At 34.3% G+C, this 16,198-nt stretch overlaps 1 pseudogene; it reads left to right on the top strand.

Annotated features, from left to right (window-relative positions):
• Positions 1 to 4,752: 4,752 nt before the first annotated feature.
• LOC115969829 lies at positions 4,753 to 12,267 on the top strand (annotated as a pseudogene).
• Positions 12,268 to 16,198: the final 3,931 nt, after the last annotated feature.

The following is a 16,198-nucleotide window of genomic DNA, read 5'->3' as shown; positions in this document are numbered from 1 at the left end:
AAATTACTCTTAAATCTCAGTTGATTGTTGAAGGGGTCCTGTCTGCATTTCAAAAGTTACTCTTAAATCTCAGTTGATTCCTGAAAAATACCAGCATTTTCTCCCCTAAAAACGCTAAGGTGCACACTTTTTCTCTTGAGTCAATCTTTGCCTGCAGTTGATGGGCTTAGTGAGGTGTGGGCCGCCTACTATAATGAGTGAGACTTGGGCTTACGGAAGTGTGTTTTGGATTGGTAGGTCCTAAGTAACTGATGAAAATCAGGCCTAAATTCAAATAGAGCAGATTGGGCTTCCTAAACGGGTCGGGTTGACCTGGCCCAAACCTAATAATGTGTGTTTCCTTTGTTTGTTTAGTTATTTGTGGATTTGATTTTGTGATTGGGTTTTGGGTTTGTTAAAACAAGTGGGTTTGTTTGTGGGTTTTGGGTATATGGAAATCTGGTGGCTTTGGTTTAGGTAGATGGGATTTGGGTATAGCTTTGCCTAAGAAGATTTTAGAGATTTGTGTTCGCCAGTTCAGTTTGTGGGTTTTGGGTATATGGGGGGAGAGAGAGAGAGAGAGAGGGGTAATAGGATACATTGAAAAATTATAAATCACGTAAATCTAAAAATAAATATAATAATACTTCATAGTTGTTCCAAAAATCTTAGGTGTGTTGGTTATAATATAAGCCTTGGTTCTTAAATAAGATATGAGGTCTTAGGTCTCAGGTTCTAAAATAAATGCAACTCTTTGATCTAGTTGAAATGGCTCACAATTCAAATGGTTTACATGATAGGCCTAATTTTGTTTGACTTATGCAATTATAATATGTCAATTACTTTCCATATCACTTCTTATATGTTTTGCTATAAAACTTTAAATGCTTTATATGAGGAGTGACACTAGAGATACAACAAATTTTCCAACATAAGTCTTACAAGATGAGTCACCAATCACAAATAGTAATTCAAACATTTATTTATAATGTTGTTGAAGTGGAATTAATCACATTGATTGCCACATCATTTTGTAAGACTTTTGTAATAAAATTGGTAGTAACTTTAGCATTTTCCTTATCCAAGACCTCTGCATTTGCTTGTATTAACAATTTAATTATTTGTTTATCAATTTTTCATAACAGCCAAAGCTGGTGGCAGTGTCAAACAAAGTAGCTTTCGTAAATCCAAATGCTCCAGTCTATCCACGCCCAGCACAAGGAAAAGTTCAACGAAAAAATAATGACTTAATGATTGAGTCATTATTTGCTTCATGGAGAGTGGAAAAACTTTTAACTTTTCTGTAAGGAGACCACTCTGTCTCCAAATGTTCCTTTGCCATGGAGTCCATGATGGGTATGAAATGTTGAAGAGCTTCGGGCTTGAGAAATTCAACCACGGACCTCCTCATTTGAACAAAATCTTTTTGGGCTACATCTTCAACAAGTTCAGGAGAAGATACAATTTTTAGCATGGAGCGTGGCCACCAAGAGGAGAGATTTTTTTTGTCGGTGTAGAACAGAAACTTGTTTGCTGAAGCAACACAGAACACAACCGTGTTCTCACCAAACAGTGAGGTTTTGAAGAGATCCTAGTTTACCTGTTAAAAATGTAACTTTCAACTCAATGGCATGCATTGTTTTAACAAGTGGAATTGAGTTTTATTATCGTTATGCGATTTTGGCATGTTGTGTGGTTAATTGGCTATAGCACAAAATATTCCTTTTATGGTGCTGAAACCTTTTTTTATTTTTTATTGGGTAAATTGCAAAATACAGCCCTAAAGTTTGGGGGGTGTTTGGATTTTACATCCCAACGTTTCAAATGATGGATTTTACACCCTAATGTTTTATTATGTTTGCATTAGCAGGCCCTCCTGTTAGTTTTTGTTGACATGTCTATTAAGTGCCACATAAGATTATGATGTGTACTGATGATCCAATTGAAACATGACACATGGACTTACCTATTTTAATTATTCCATCTCAAATAAATAACCAAAAACACTTTAAATAATTAAAATTAAATTCTTTAAAATTCAAAGTCACATAAACTTAAAACAAAAAATAAAATAATTCAAATATTTTTTCTTTAACATTTCCTGGGCATCCCAAAAGTTCCTAACATCAAATCCAACCCAGTACAATCTCAATTAATTCCCACATAGGCGATAGAAACTATCAAACTAATAAAAGAACTAAACTAAAACAAAAATCACAATTGCTCCACAAATCGGTGAGGCCGAGAGAGAGAGAGAGAGGCCTTTCATTTCATCCCCAAGTTCTTCAACTTCTTCCTTGCTCTCTCCGGCCTCGCTATCGCTACTCATCTCAATTGGGTGGTCATTTCAAAGATTGGTGGCTAGGAGATTGACATTGAGATTGGAGAGCCCATATCTGGAATCATGGTCTCTCATCGGTGGCTTGGCCAACACTAGAGAAGAGTGGGTGATGGGCATTTTGGCTTTGCTTTGATGGGTCACGACAGTTAGTGGCTAAATGGGTTTTTGTGCCCTGATGGCTATGGATTGGGTTATTCGGCGAAGTGCTCTTAGATCTCATCAATTGAGATCAAAAGGAAAATGCTCGTTTGGTTTTTTTTTTTTCCCAACATTCTTGTTCATTACATCTATTTCAATTTTAATTCAATGGTAATTTGTTTTTTTGCTGGTTTGAATTTTTGTGTTTGATTTTTCTGGTTTGTTCATCGTGTTCTTCGTTTTTTATTTTTCTGGGTTGTTCGCTAGTGTTCGTCCTTTTTTTTTTTGTCTGTTCATCCTATTAGGTAAAAAAAAAAATTAATTAAATTATTGTATTTTTTGAGGTAAAAGATAGAATTAAATTATTTAATAGTTTGGTAGAAATAATTTAAAGCTTTTTAGGTTATTTATCTGAGATGTAAAATTAAATCCAGGTGTTGTCTTTCAATTGAATTATTAGTACACTTCATAAGTTTATGTGGCACTTATCAGACATGTCAGCAAAAACTAATGGGAGGGGTTGTTAATGCAAACGGAATGTAATTTCAAGGTGTAAAATCCAATTTCTAAAACGTTAGGGTGTAAAATTCAAACACTACTAAACTTTAGAAGTGTGTTTTGCAATTTACCCTTTTTTATTTTATTTTTTGCATCTGATGGATTGGGTATATTAATATCTATCCTTCATTAAAGTTCTAGAATTCTTTTCTTGGATTAAAATCCATTTGTTGGCAAATTATTATTTTTAGAAAGGGAAATGTGTATAGCAGATTAGCAGGTGTGAGAAATTAAGATTTAGGGTCTATTTGAATACTGTTTATTACTAAAAATACTGTAGCAAAATAATTTTTAAACTATAAATAGTGCCCATAAGACCCAAATTTATTGACTCTTGCTATATTTTTCGTATTTGTGGGTCCTATAAATAGTACGTGAGACCCAGAAAAAAACGCAAAACGCCTGCCGCGTTTGCTACGCAAATGCACACTTAGTTTTGATGAACGTTCTTTCCAAAGAGGCTTCGATTGTCAAAATTGCAGTAATGTCCATTGGATACCTTCACATGAGTGATAAGACAGTGGACGCATTTAAAATATAGCCGTATGGCTATAAATAACATCACTTTTAAGTGGGTTAGTGTCTTAAGATGGTTCCCAACATCACTTTTATGGTTCCCAACATTCCTTTTGTTACATTGTCTGTCAGTGTAATTTTAAGGAATTCAAAACAATGACTTGAGAGGATTAGAGTGATGGATTTCAAACTTTTTTTTTTTTTGAGAAAGAATGATGGATTTCAAACTTGAATTATCTAATTATCTCACCCTTATAAGTTATAACATGGTCAATGACGTAAATTTTTTATGGATGAGCTCAATCATTAAGTCATTATGAACATTTTTCGTTATGTCATAGTTTTTTTTTTTTTTTTTTTTGAGAAACATTTTTCGTTATGTCATAGTTATTGCATAGCTATTCATTTGTTCACAAACTGTTACACTATGTCTTTAAATTAATATTTTTTAGTGGGGAGTGGGGAGTGGGGCGTGGGGCGTGGCTTACAACATCTCAAGGAAATAATGTATGATGTTCACATGATCTTCAGATGACTGTAACGTGGATAAGTGGATATGGAATTGCTGAAGCTGAGCCTTTTGTAAAATGGGGTCCAAAAGTAGGAGCCCATGTGAGATCCCCTGCTGATATACTTACTTTTGATCGGAACACCATGTGTGGTGCGTAATTTGATTTACAAAAATTAAAATCTCATGTGTTTTATCTATAAAAAAAAAAATCAGAAAAAGAGCCTCAAGTTGTTATCAAAATTGATTGTCAATGATTATTAAGTGCACTGAAAACAATTTTTTTTAGCAAAACTATTTATGTTTTTAATTTAGTTGAATTTCTATTGGCTCAATATTTTGAGGGACTTCTTGGAGGTGGGGGAAATAATATAAAACTCACCTTAAAAAAAAATCAATTATCATTACAATTTTTGGGATAATTTTGTACGATTTTGAACACCTTTTGTTTTTATAATTGGGGCCTTAAAACAGTGGAATTAAATTTTGCCTTAAGTTAGCCTTACTCCATTTTTTAAAAAATTTATTTTGAGAGGCTAATTTTCAGGCTCAAACATGCCACTTATCATTTTTTTTAGAAAAATACTTGTCATTACACAAAGGCCAGACCTTTGTTTTGCAAAAAAATAAAATAAATAAATAAAAAAGAAAAAAGAAAGGAAACTGGGTTATTTAGAATGGCCCACCATTTTTCACCACGCAGAACAGTTTTTATTCCTTAGGCCATCACATTAAATCCACATTCCAGTTCATCCGTAGAAGATGCAGTACAGTTCTTTTACTTAGCTCGCTGCAAAATAATGAGCACCATCTTGTTCTGAAAGTGAGAGCTCTACTATAGCATCTTCTACAGGTGATCACTTTTTTTCCCTCTATTCCCTTTTCTTCAAAACTTCCTTCAGTTCCTTTAATTACCCAGTTAGCTCTCTTTTGCTTTTTCCAAAAAAAAAAAAAAATTGGGGCTAGAATTGGATACCCAGTTGCTTGTTTTAGTATTTTCTGTGACCCCTTTTTTTAGAAGATCCAAATAATCAATTAGTATAAGAAGAAAAGTAGACATTTTTGTGTGTAAGTGGGGTTTAGTTGCTCTTTTGGAGTTGCAACTGAGAGTGATGCTAAGGGTAGTATGAAATTTGCCAGATAAGTCTTATAAATTGATGGGACACCAATCATAAATAATAATAAAAAGTAATTCAAGCATTTATTTAAGGCAAAACTTATGTACAGTTCATTAGGTGCTATGCTGGAATTTAGGTTCCTCAATTGAAATCAACCACATGATTGAATTGATCTATACAGTAAAAAGAATTTCAAATGACAATAAAATTCAATCATGTGATTTATTTGTCAATGCAATCACATGGTTAAATTTAATTGGAGAATCTAAGATGGAACTGTACCTAAGTTTTATCCATTTATTCATTATGTTGTTGAAATAGCTTTAGCATTTCCTGCAAGTAATTGCTTGGGTTGGCATAGAATTTTATCAAATATTGATTTTTGTTTCAGAAGATGGGTGGGAAGAGAGTATTGAAAATGTGCACCTTGGCATTTGTTCTGTTGGGTCTTGCAAGCCTTCAAGAGGCAATGTCACATGGAGTTCACCCACTCTCCAAAATTGCTACTCACAAGACAACATATGCTTTTGATGACCGCGCCTATGTTAATGTCACTCCTACTGTTCTTGGAGCAAAGGTATATAAGTTTCAATAATAACTTTTTTTAAAAAAAAATTTAGTCTCTTTTCTCTCATTCCTTACCATCGAGGCATCAACTTATGATGGGAACAAGTTTCTCTATTATATATTTTGAAAGATGGAATGTCCTGTTGACACCTATCATCCTAATTTGTTTTAAATTGGGACGAAACAGCCTCAAGTTTGTGTTTTAATTGGGACTGATGCTAGATTTTCACTATTTTAGGGGGAAACTACAGTCTGGGTGACAGTGGACTTTAGTTCTCCAACCCCATCTAATGATGATTGGATTGCAGTGTTTTCTCCTGCCAATTTCAGGTAAATATAAATTTCTTCATCATATCAGAACTTATATATGGCTTTTGCATACTATCAGGAACCTCTAGAATGATTTTCTTTTGATATCTTTCTTCATTCATTTGTTCAAATTAGTGGCATTGATCATTAAGTTGGAAGCATTTTGAAAATTCTAAGATTGATCCCAATATTCTAATTAATGGATTAATAACCGTGTATGCTCAATATTAATAGGTTTACAGTTAACACAATTACAATAGTCATCACTGCAGTCCAAAGCAAAAATAAAAACAATAAAATGAATTCAAGGATTTTACTGATGAAGTAGACAACTTTCCACTATAGAAGAAACAGTTACAAATAGTTGATGCTCACAAAACCTTTAGACTAAACTCTACTTAACCTTAGCAATCAACCTATTGGCCTCCCACTGCAGTGGTTCCAGAACTCTGGAGTCCTTCTATAGAACTTCCTTCATGAACAAACTCATCCACATCAATCCAGAAGTTTGGTTTATTATTGAACTAACTAACAAGGATTAACAACTTCTGTGGTTTGGATGGAAATCAATTTAGGCGTACGAGGTGAAAAAAATGTAGGACATATATTTTCTATTTAGGCTCAAGCAAAGAGGGTTTTCTTAGAATGCTCTTGGTACATCAGCCTCAACCTTGAAAGTCGTCCATCGAAGGGTATTAATAGGTAGTTCAAATTTTAGGTTAAATCAGTCTTCAAGTAGAATTAGGATTGCAAAATCTATTATCTCACTCAAGTGAAGTCTCTTCTTGGTTTTAATGATCTGCTTGAGTGAGGCCTGAGTTCGCTCAAGCTAGCTTTCTGAACTTTGAGATCTTCAAGCAGCTCTTTTCTGAAAACTTCACCTAATTAAATTGCAATGCTTATAATCCTCGTTAACACATGTTTTGGCACATGGAATTTGCCCACACAAACCTAAATCCCAATACATTTCTTTTTCCTCAATTTGCAGGGCTGCCACATGCCCCAAAGGCAACCCATATGTGCTACCTCCATTGTTGTGTACTGCACCTCTCAAGGTTCATGTCACACTTCTTTGCAATGTTCATGTCACACTTCTTTGCAATGTTTATTTCTTTGTAGCTCATGGCATGCTTTTATATGAAGTGAAAAAAGAGCAAAAATTTAATGTTATACTTTTTTATTTTGCAGTATAAATATGCAAATTACACCATCCCTAACTACACAAAAACAGGAAAAGGGTCAATGAAGTTTCACTTGATTAAGCAGAGATCAGACATCTCCTTTGCACTCTTCACCGGTGGCATATCAAATGTATGCTTATCTATGTCCTTGTCCCATGATCTACATAGTGTTCTTAGTGACTTGCACATTTTACATGCTCCTAATTATATAGAACAAATGCATTGGCTAGTCATAGTCTCCTATATCTTGTTTTGCTTCAAAAAGAAGATTGATGTGCTGTAGTTTACAATTTTATATACAAGAATACTTATAATAAGAACTGATTTCCAGTGTCTATGAACTCTATTTCACAAGGCTTTTGTCCCAACTACTTTGCGCTGGCCACACAAATCCCTTTTCACCATTTAGTTATTAGAGCCATTTCTTTGTGTAAACCCTTTGCAATATTAAGGTTTCATAGTTCCTCTACCTTTGTTCTTCTTATTCTTGTTTTGATCCTCTTCAAGATGAGCCAAATTGATCAAAACCAGTGCATTCATGGTTCTTTTCACACATGGTATTTGCATGGATTTCTCCTTGTCTTTATTGGGCTGCCAATGAAATTTGATTTGAGTGATTTTGATGGGTCAAATAACTCTCTTGTTCTTTCCACAGTATTTGCCATGTGAGTTAATTAGTCTGAAGCTGTCCATGTGAGTTACATTGCTGGTTCAACTTCATCATTGTTAAATGTTCTGTGGAACCAAATTATGGGAAGAAAAAAACCATCCATTTCCATCTTCCATCTTTACATGATGAGCCTAATTTTGTTTGACTTATGCAGTTATACTCTGTCAATTACTTTCCATATCACTTCTTTTATGTTTTGCTGTAAAACTTTAAATGCTTTATACAAGGAGTGAAGCTAGAGATACAACAAATTTTACTACATAAGTCTTACAAGATGAGTCACCAATCACAAATAGTAATTCAAACATTTATTTATAATGTTGTTGAAGTGGAATGGAATTAATCACATTGATTGCCACATCATTTTGTAAGAGTTTCATAATAAAATTGGTAGTAAATTTAGCATTTTCTTTATCCAAGACCTCTGCATTTGATTTTATTAACAATTTATTTATTTGTTTATCAATTTTTCATAACAGCCAAAGCTAGTGGCAGTGTCGAAAAAGGTAGCTTTTGTAAATCCAAATGCTCCAGTCTATCCACGCCTAGCACAAGGAAAACTTTGGAATGAAGTAAGTTCAATATCTGTATTGATTTTTATCTCAAAGCTTTTACTTTCTATAAGCTGAATGACAAGGTCCTCTACTTGTCTGTGTATGGAACTACAACGCAGCAAACTTTTCTTGCTATACCTGTATTTCTTTCCATTACATAGCTGTTCATTTGTTCACAAACTGTTACACTAGGTCTTAATATCAATATTTTTTAGTGGGGAGTGGGGCATGGCTTACAACATCTCAAGGAAATAATGTATAATGTTCACTTGATCTTCAGATGACTGTAACATGGACAAGTGGATATGGAATTGATGAAGCAGAGCCTTTTGTAGAATGGGGTCCAAAAGGAGGAGCCCAAGTGAGATCCCCTGCTGGGACACTTACTTTTGATCGGAACACAATGTGTGGTACGCAATTTTATTTTTACCTTTAAATTTTGTCTTTTCAGATAGATCTGTTGGTTTTTTGAAAGAGAATAATCTTGGGTAGGCAAACCACTTTAATCTTGGTAATGGAATTCCAGAAACTTGATTTGTAATAGGAACTCAATGACATCAGTGTACACTGGAGTCTGATACATCACAGATTTAGTCATAAAAAGAAAGAAAAAAAATTAAGGTAGAAGTAAATTTAATTCCTGCAAGGAAATTTCTGTTATGGATCTCTTGTAATATTACTTTTATTTTTTTTCATATGTTAAAATTTCCCAGACTTTTCCTCCTGGTTATTTTTGGAAAATAGATGGATTTATCTTAGCCATTTATCCATACAGCTGCACCAGCAAGGACAGTAGGATGGCGTAACCCTGGATACATACGCACCAGTTTTTTGAAGGAGTTGTGGCCCAACAAAGGGTATGTTATAATTTATTTGCTCATATTATGTTGTTTCTGGTTGTGTAATATGTTTCTAGTTACTTTGTTGGAAGCACCGCGAAAGCTAGGAGGTGGGAAAAACAACCATAAAGTGAAATTTTTAATAGGCTAATTAGAACTAAACTTTGTATCTTTCTGTCTTTCCATTGTGAATTAGCCCAATGAGTTTTATATATGGTCTCTTACAAAGTATTTTGATCCCAAATGTTAACAATTTTAACCACATGGATTCAATTGTAATAGAGTGAACCTTGAATTATTGGACTTGCACGTGCTAAAATTTTGGCCCTCTTCTGTTTGATTTGCATGCTACTTTAACTTTCGATTCTTCTTATTGATTATTCAGGTATAAATACAAGCTGGGGCATAGGTTGTTTAATAATACATTTATTTGGAGTCAAGAATACTGGTTTAGAGCATCTCCTTATCCTGGTCAAAATTCTTTGCAACGTGTGATCATATTTGGAGCATGGGAAAGGTGTGAACTCTTTTTCTTTTTTTTGAGAATCATAAAGGTGTGAACTCTCTTGGAAGACTGTATGTGCATATGAATAAAGCCCATTTCCCCATTTATAATGACCAGGGACGTACTTCAATACCATCTGATGTATGCACGTTGTTGCAGTGGTTATTAAGTGTAGCATTTTGTTGTGTATGTAAGGACATGTAAATAAATTAATGAAATTGTCTGACATACTATTTAATCCCCCTTCCTTAACCTCTAAAATTTAAAACTATATTTTACTTTTGTTAACATTTACAAATGTCACATTGCGTAAAGGACTATTCATTTATTCATTTGCCCTCTTAAGGATGTGCGGCTGCTGGTTTCAATTTAACGAATATCAATTACCAGTCCTTTTTGGCCCTTTTCATCTTTCAGCATACTGTATATCCAAATCTTACTTGGATGCAATCTCACAAGATTTTTGTTTAATCGTCCACCTTATAGGGTGAAGCTGATGGTTCCTTTGAATTTGAAGATTTCCAGCCTGCATCTCTGAACACTACTAAGCAGCTTATTGAAGACTTAAATGACATTGATAGTCTTCCATATTGGAGATATAGTCTATGCTATGGGTTATATTGCACAGTGGGACCAGTTCACTGCACAGATTGAGGCAATTGCATCAACTAAGCCTTACATGATTGGAAGGTTTGTCATAATATGCATAAATAGCTCATTAAGGATGTAGACATCTTCTGATTTTTCTTATGTGCCATCATTTAGTGTCTTTGCAGTGGTAACCATGAGCGTGACTGGCCAGGAACTGGATCCTTCTACCAGAACATGGATTCAGGAGGAGGGTGTGGTGTGTTAGCCGAGAACATGTTTTATGTCCCCGCTGAGAACAGGGCTAATTTCTGGTATGGAAGTAATACTCAGATATAAAGAACTTTGTAGCAATTGTTTGCTTTATTCACCTGTCATATTCACTATTAGCCATAGGTGCTGCGCATTTAGTTCATACCTTTGACCTCTATTTAGTGTGATAGTATCGTTAGGATCCCAACTGCATGAAATATCTTCCAACACAGCTAGAAATTCTCTAAAACATTCTTTTAATTTTGCCAAAAAAAAAAAAAAACATATGCATCTTCACAACTCAAAACCACCCTTCAAAAATTCTGAAATTACTCCCAAATCCATTGTCTTACATTCACTATTAATGTGGGTTTCTCCAATTTTTGGCTGTAAAGAACCAGCTGCCAAATTGGTTCCACATAAAAATTTTAAAAAATTTACTTGTTCAAGAAGGGAGAAGGGGTGGGATTCTTGATGTACACTTACTTGTTTCCAGGTACTCCACTGACTATGGCATGTTCCGATTCTGCGTAGCTCACACTGAACTTGATTGGAGAGAGGGATCAGAGCAATACAAGTTTATCGAGAACTGCCTTGCATCAGTTGACAGACAAAGACAACCATGGCTAATCTTTCTTGCCCATAGAGTACTAGGTTATTCTTCTGTTGACTTTTATGTGGAAGAAGGATCGTTTGAGGAACCAATGGGAAGGGAGGACCTCGGAAAACTTTGGCAAAAGTACAAGGTTGACATTGCCCTCTATGGCCATGTGCACAATTATGAAAGATCATGCCCGGTCTACGAGGTATGATCATGTATAACAAAGCTGTACCATGGTCATTTCTTCCTAGATTTTGCACTTCATAGATTCGGTACCACCACAGACATTGCAATTTCTTAACCAACAATTTAATTATTAAAATAATGGTTAAATAATAAAATCCACTATTTACTACCAGTTAAAACTTTTCGGATAAGTGGTAGTTTATCTTGGTATTAGATTAAGTGTTCTTTAGTTTGAACCATGCCTCCACTTTACATCCCATTCAAAAGTTAAAAATTCCACATGTTGGATTCACTTTTTGAGGGGTAGTCTAAGCCTCATGAGGGACAACATAGAATAGTAGTTAAGCGATTAATTAAATTCACTCTTTTCTATCAACTTAAACTTTCAGGACCAGTGGTAATTTATATCTTTTTTCTTCATGCTGCAGAATATCTGCACCAGTCAAGAAAAAGACAACTATATAGGCCCCTTGAAGGGAACGATTCATGTGATTGCTGGAGGAGGAGGAGCAAGCCTTCATGAATTTGCTCCCATCAATACCACGTGGAGTATATATAAAGACTATGATAACGGATTCGTCAAACTTACCGCATTTGATCATTCACACCTTTTGTTTGAATACAAGAAGAGTAGGGATGGAAAAGTGTATGACTCTTTCACAATCTATCGAGATTATAGGGACATCTTGACCTGTACTGTTGATAGTTGCCCAGAAGTTACACTAGCACAGTAGTATCTTGGTACAGATATAAGGGAAATTTTTGTTGATGAGTGTTCATTAATGTTGTGTGCTAGCAATTCCTCATCATGTTCTGCTGCTTTAATATTTATTATTCTGATTAAACAAGTCTAAGAAACTGAGCCTTTTATTATATATGAAAGTTGTTATCAATTTCTAATCTATATCTATATAATATCTAAAAACTGAAGTATAGTATTTATTGTTGCTACGCTCTTGTTCAGTCTGTCCACTTCAATCCACTTTAATATTTCTGTCCAATTTGGTCCACTTCAATCCACTTTAGTATTTATGTCCACTTCAGTTCAACTTGGTTGCTTCAGTCCACTTTAGTCTATTCCAATTATAAGATCTATTAATAAAAATCTAAATGAGTTAATTTAATTATTTTGTCCAAATCTATTTATACATGATGTCATTTAAACATTTTTTTAAATTAATATAATCAAACAATAAGATCTTTTAAATAATGCACATATGAATGTTTTCATTTAAATTTTTAATATGAATGGAACATTTAAAATGATACTGTTTACTAACTAAAAATTTATAAAGTAATATGATTGACTAGTTTTACATTAACAACATAATAAAAAATTTCCTATTATTTTTTTTTTAGTAATACTTAGTCATTACAAATTTTACTACATATAAGTCTTACAAATCTATATAATATCTAAAAATTGAAGCATAGTGTTTATTATTTCTACTCTTCGTTTGAAGTATATCAACATAGCATTTTAGTCCACTTAGGTCCATTCAATCTATTTTGGTCCACTTTGGTCATGTTCGGTCTAATAGAGTCCATTTTGGTCCACTTAGGTCATTCGGTCCATTCAAGTCCATTTTGGACTAATTGGGCTTTAAATTGATTCTTGGGTTGCATTTTCAATTTTGGACTCAAAATTGTTTTTTCTTCTTAATTTTTGGGTTGAAAAATATGAAATTTTATTATATTTGGGCCAAACTCATTAGTTTTGAGCTAAAAAATACCCAAAAAAAAAAAAAGGCATTAGAGATATGGAGTCTAAAAAAGCAATAAAAATAATAAATATTAAAAAAAAATCACCTTAAAATTCAAGTTTCAATAATATAGACATTATATTTATATTTGGAAAGAAAAAGAAATATTATATTGCAAGACCAATGCAAGCATATTGTGGGAGATGGAAGAAAAATTCACTTGGCATGATTTTTGACATCGAGATGGACCTCTTTTTTCCTAAGTACGTATTTAAGATAGTCTATAAGGATGCAAATATCAAGTTATTTTCTTATATTCATGAAGGTCATTGGCATTGGCCACCACGCAGGTATGAGTATCTAGCGTCCATTTAATCCAAGTTGTGTGAGATGAAGTTGGGGGGTGAGGATTCTCTCTCTTGTTTACCTTCTAGAACAGGTAAATTGTCCTGTAAAATCACTTGGGAGGAGATTAGAACTAAACGTCCCACAGTAGAGTGGATCCAATTTATTTTGGTCTGTCAAACTGTCCCTTCAATTTCCAGGCTTTCTTTTATTATTTGGTTGGCCAATGAGGATTTGGCTTTCAAAAAGGGATAGATTGATACCAAGAGATTATGAAGATTATACTTTATGCTTTTTACATAAATTATATTGAAATCTGAGATCATATCTTTTTTTAGTGTTCATTACAAAAAGAATTTGGATGAAAGTAACAAGTTATTTCTTCATTAGTGAACCTTACTGCAAGTGGGATGATATGCTCAATCGGGGAGTTAATTCCTTGAGGAGGAAGTGTTTCAAATCCACTCTATGCAGATTGGTCTGAGCTGCGTCTATCAACAATATATAGTTTCAAAGAAACACAAAGATTTACAATGTCCAGATTAAGTCTGAGGAAGGGATCCACCTCTCTATTTGTTGGACATTAAATCCAAGATGGAATTCTGCTGCAGAATAAAGAAATATGTCAAGAACAGAGTTCTTTGCATGAGTTAGGGGATATCTCAATCTGTTTTCAAGAATTGAGTTGTAGTTGCGGTGTTTAGGCACTTAATGTAGTGTACTTGCTTTGCACCCTTTTTTTGCCCCAGCAAGGCTTGGTTGTGTTATTGTTGTACTTGCAGACTTCTGCCTGTTCACAGAACTGTCTTGAGTACTGAGTTCTAATAATATCACTCATTCAACTGAACAAAATTCAAGTAAAAAGGTCTCAACAAGGAATATAAAGATTCTTGCAATTGGAGAGGAGCCAAGCGTCACACACCATAGGGTGAAGTGCTTTTCTTTGGCTATATCTATCAATGGATGAGCATCATTTGTGCAACCAAGTTATAGCCAACGTCAGAGTGATACAAATTCTTTATTTTTTTTGCTATAACAAAATGCTATTCATAAGCATCATGTGTGACTTTATATACCGATGCCTTGGATGAAATTCGTTCCAAGTTTTTTTTTTCGGGGGGATATAATAAGCAACTGATCTTAATCTTAGGAATTTGGCTTAGTCATTTGCAGCAAGCATGCAACATTCACATTGTAATGGCATGGTAAAAGCAAAGTTATAATGAACACTTTGCAGGTGCCTTAATCAGTCCAAGAGTCCAGGCCCGAACTCACTTGACTATATCATGAAATCTTACAGCCATTTACAGATTTATCATGTTGCTAACAAGTTCAACTAAAACCAACAAGTATACGTGTGAAGTTCTTTCCATGCAATAAGGACAGATTTCAAAGCCAAACTGGGTAGAGGCATTTGGTCATGCTTGAAAGAAGCCCTGCTCACTCAAATTCCTTCTCAGCATGATACATCCCCAGTTCATATTTCTCTGCTACAGCTGCCATATCTTCCCCCATCAACTGAACTTTATCTTGGATGGTACTGCAGGATTTTCCTCTATGATTGTAGTATTGTATACTATCTCTCAGTTTCGTCTTAAAACTTTCTCAAATCCCAGAGGAATGCCATCTGGGTCCACTGTATTGAAACACTTCCTATTTGAGCTGTGCAAGTGGGGCTCAAAAGCAATCTCACTTCTACTTTTTACCCCTTGTTTATACCCTAATATTAATTGTTCACTACTAGAAATCAAATACTTCGAAATAGTTGAAGTCTTTCTATCTAACCTATGCAAGTTACTCCCAGAATTAGAAGTGAGTTCATAATGTCTCTTGGATGCATATCTTGAAACAACCATATCAACTCTCCCCACATTCTCTCCAGCTACCATATCAATTTCCATATCAACTGCCTCACTATCATCCATGCTCACGCAGTTATTGTGTGCATATTCCACAGAAGAAATGACTGGAGGGGGTTCTGCATCTACCTTGTCAAGAGTATGATTGTCTTTTACAGGGCGAAAGACTCCCCAAAACTGGTATTCTGCTTCTAACCTTGCAATAACATCTATAAACACACAACTATTTGTCATATTCAACAAGGCAAGGAAAGTCATGTACAAAGAACCACTTGGCTGTAATGTAAATAAACACACAAAACACCAACAACCACCACATCAACCCTGTAGCCAGAATCTTCAATCTGGAAGTCTGCTGGTGCATCATAAGTTCACATATCAGGATCCTCATACATGAAGAAGATATACTGTTTATAGTTTAGAAAAACTAAGAATTCATTTTTATATTGAAATTTCAAACTTACGGTAGCCCCCTCATATAGTATTCATAAATTTCTACGCCCACAATATTTAACATCTGATAGAGGACCAACTAGATTCTTTGATTTTGCTTTTTGGTATCAATATTCAAGAAAAATGAACTTACAAATCCACAAGTGCACAATTATGTTAAACCAGGAAAATAAAGTAGTTCATACAAAAAAAAAAAACTAATAAGGCAAGGTCCAAGTCAGGGAAGTATAAATAAGGACCAATATATCAGGAGACAATCCTAGATTCCAATGCAAATTATTTCAGTATCAATAAGGATAATCTCAATCAAAAAAATAATCAGAAAACCTAAAAAGGTTGACCTTGTTATGCTCATCAATCAGAAAAGCTTGAGCTACAGTGAAAAGAAATAGGAAAACTGAATGATGTGGAAAAAAGATAACTCACTC

This window comes from Quercus lobata, chromosome 12 (genome assembly GCF_001633185.2).
Source record: "Quercus lobata isolate SW786 chromosome 12, ValleyOak3.0 Primary Assembly, whole genome shotgun sequence".
Classification (NCBI taxonomy): Eukaryota; Viridiplantae; Streptophyta; class Magnoliopsida; order Fagales; family Fagaceae; genus Quercus; species Quercus lobata.
Note: the sequence above shows the minus strand (reverse complement) of the source record. Positions and strands in the feature narration are given on the sequence as shown.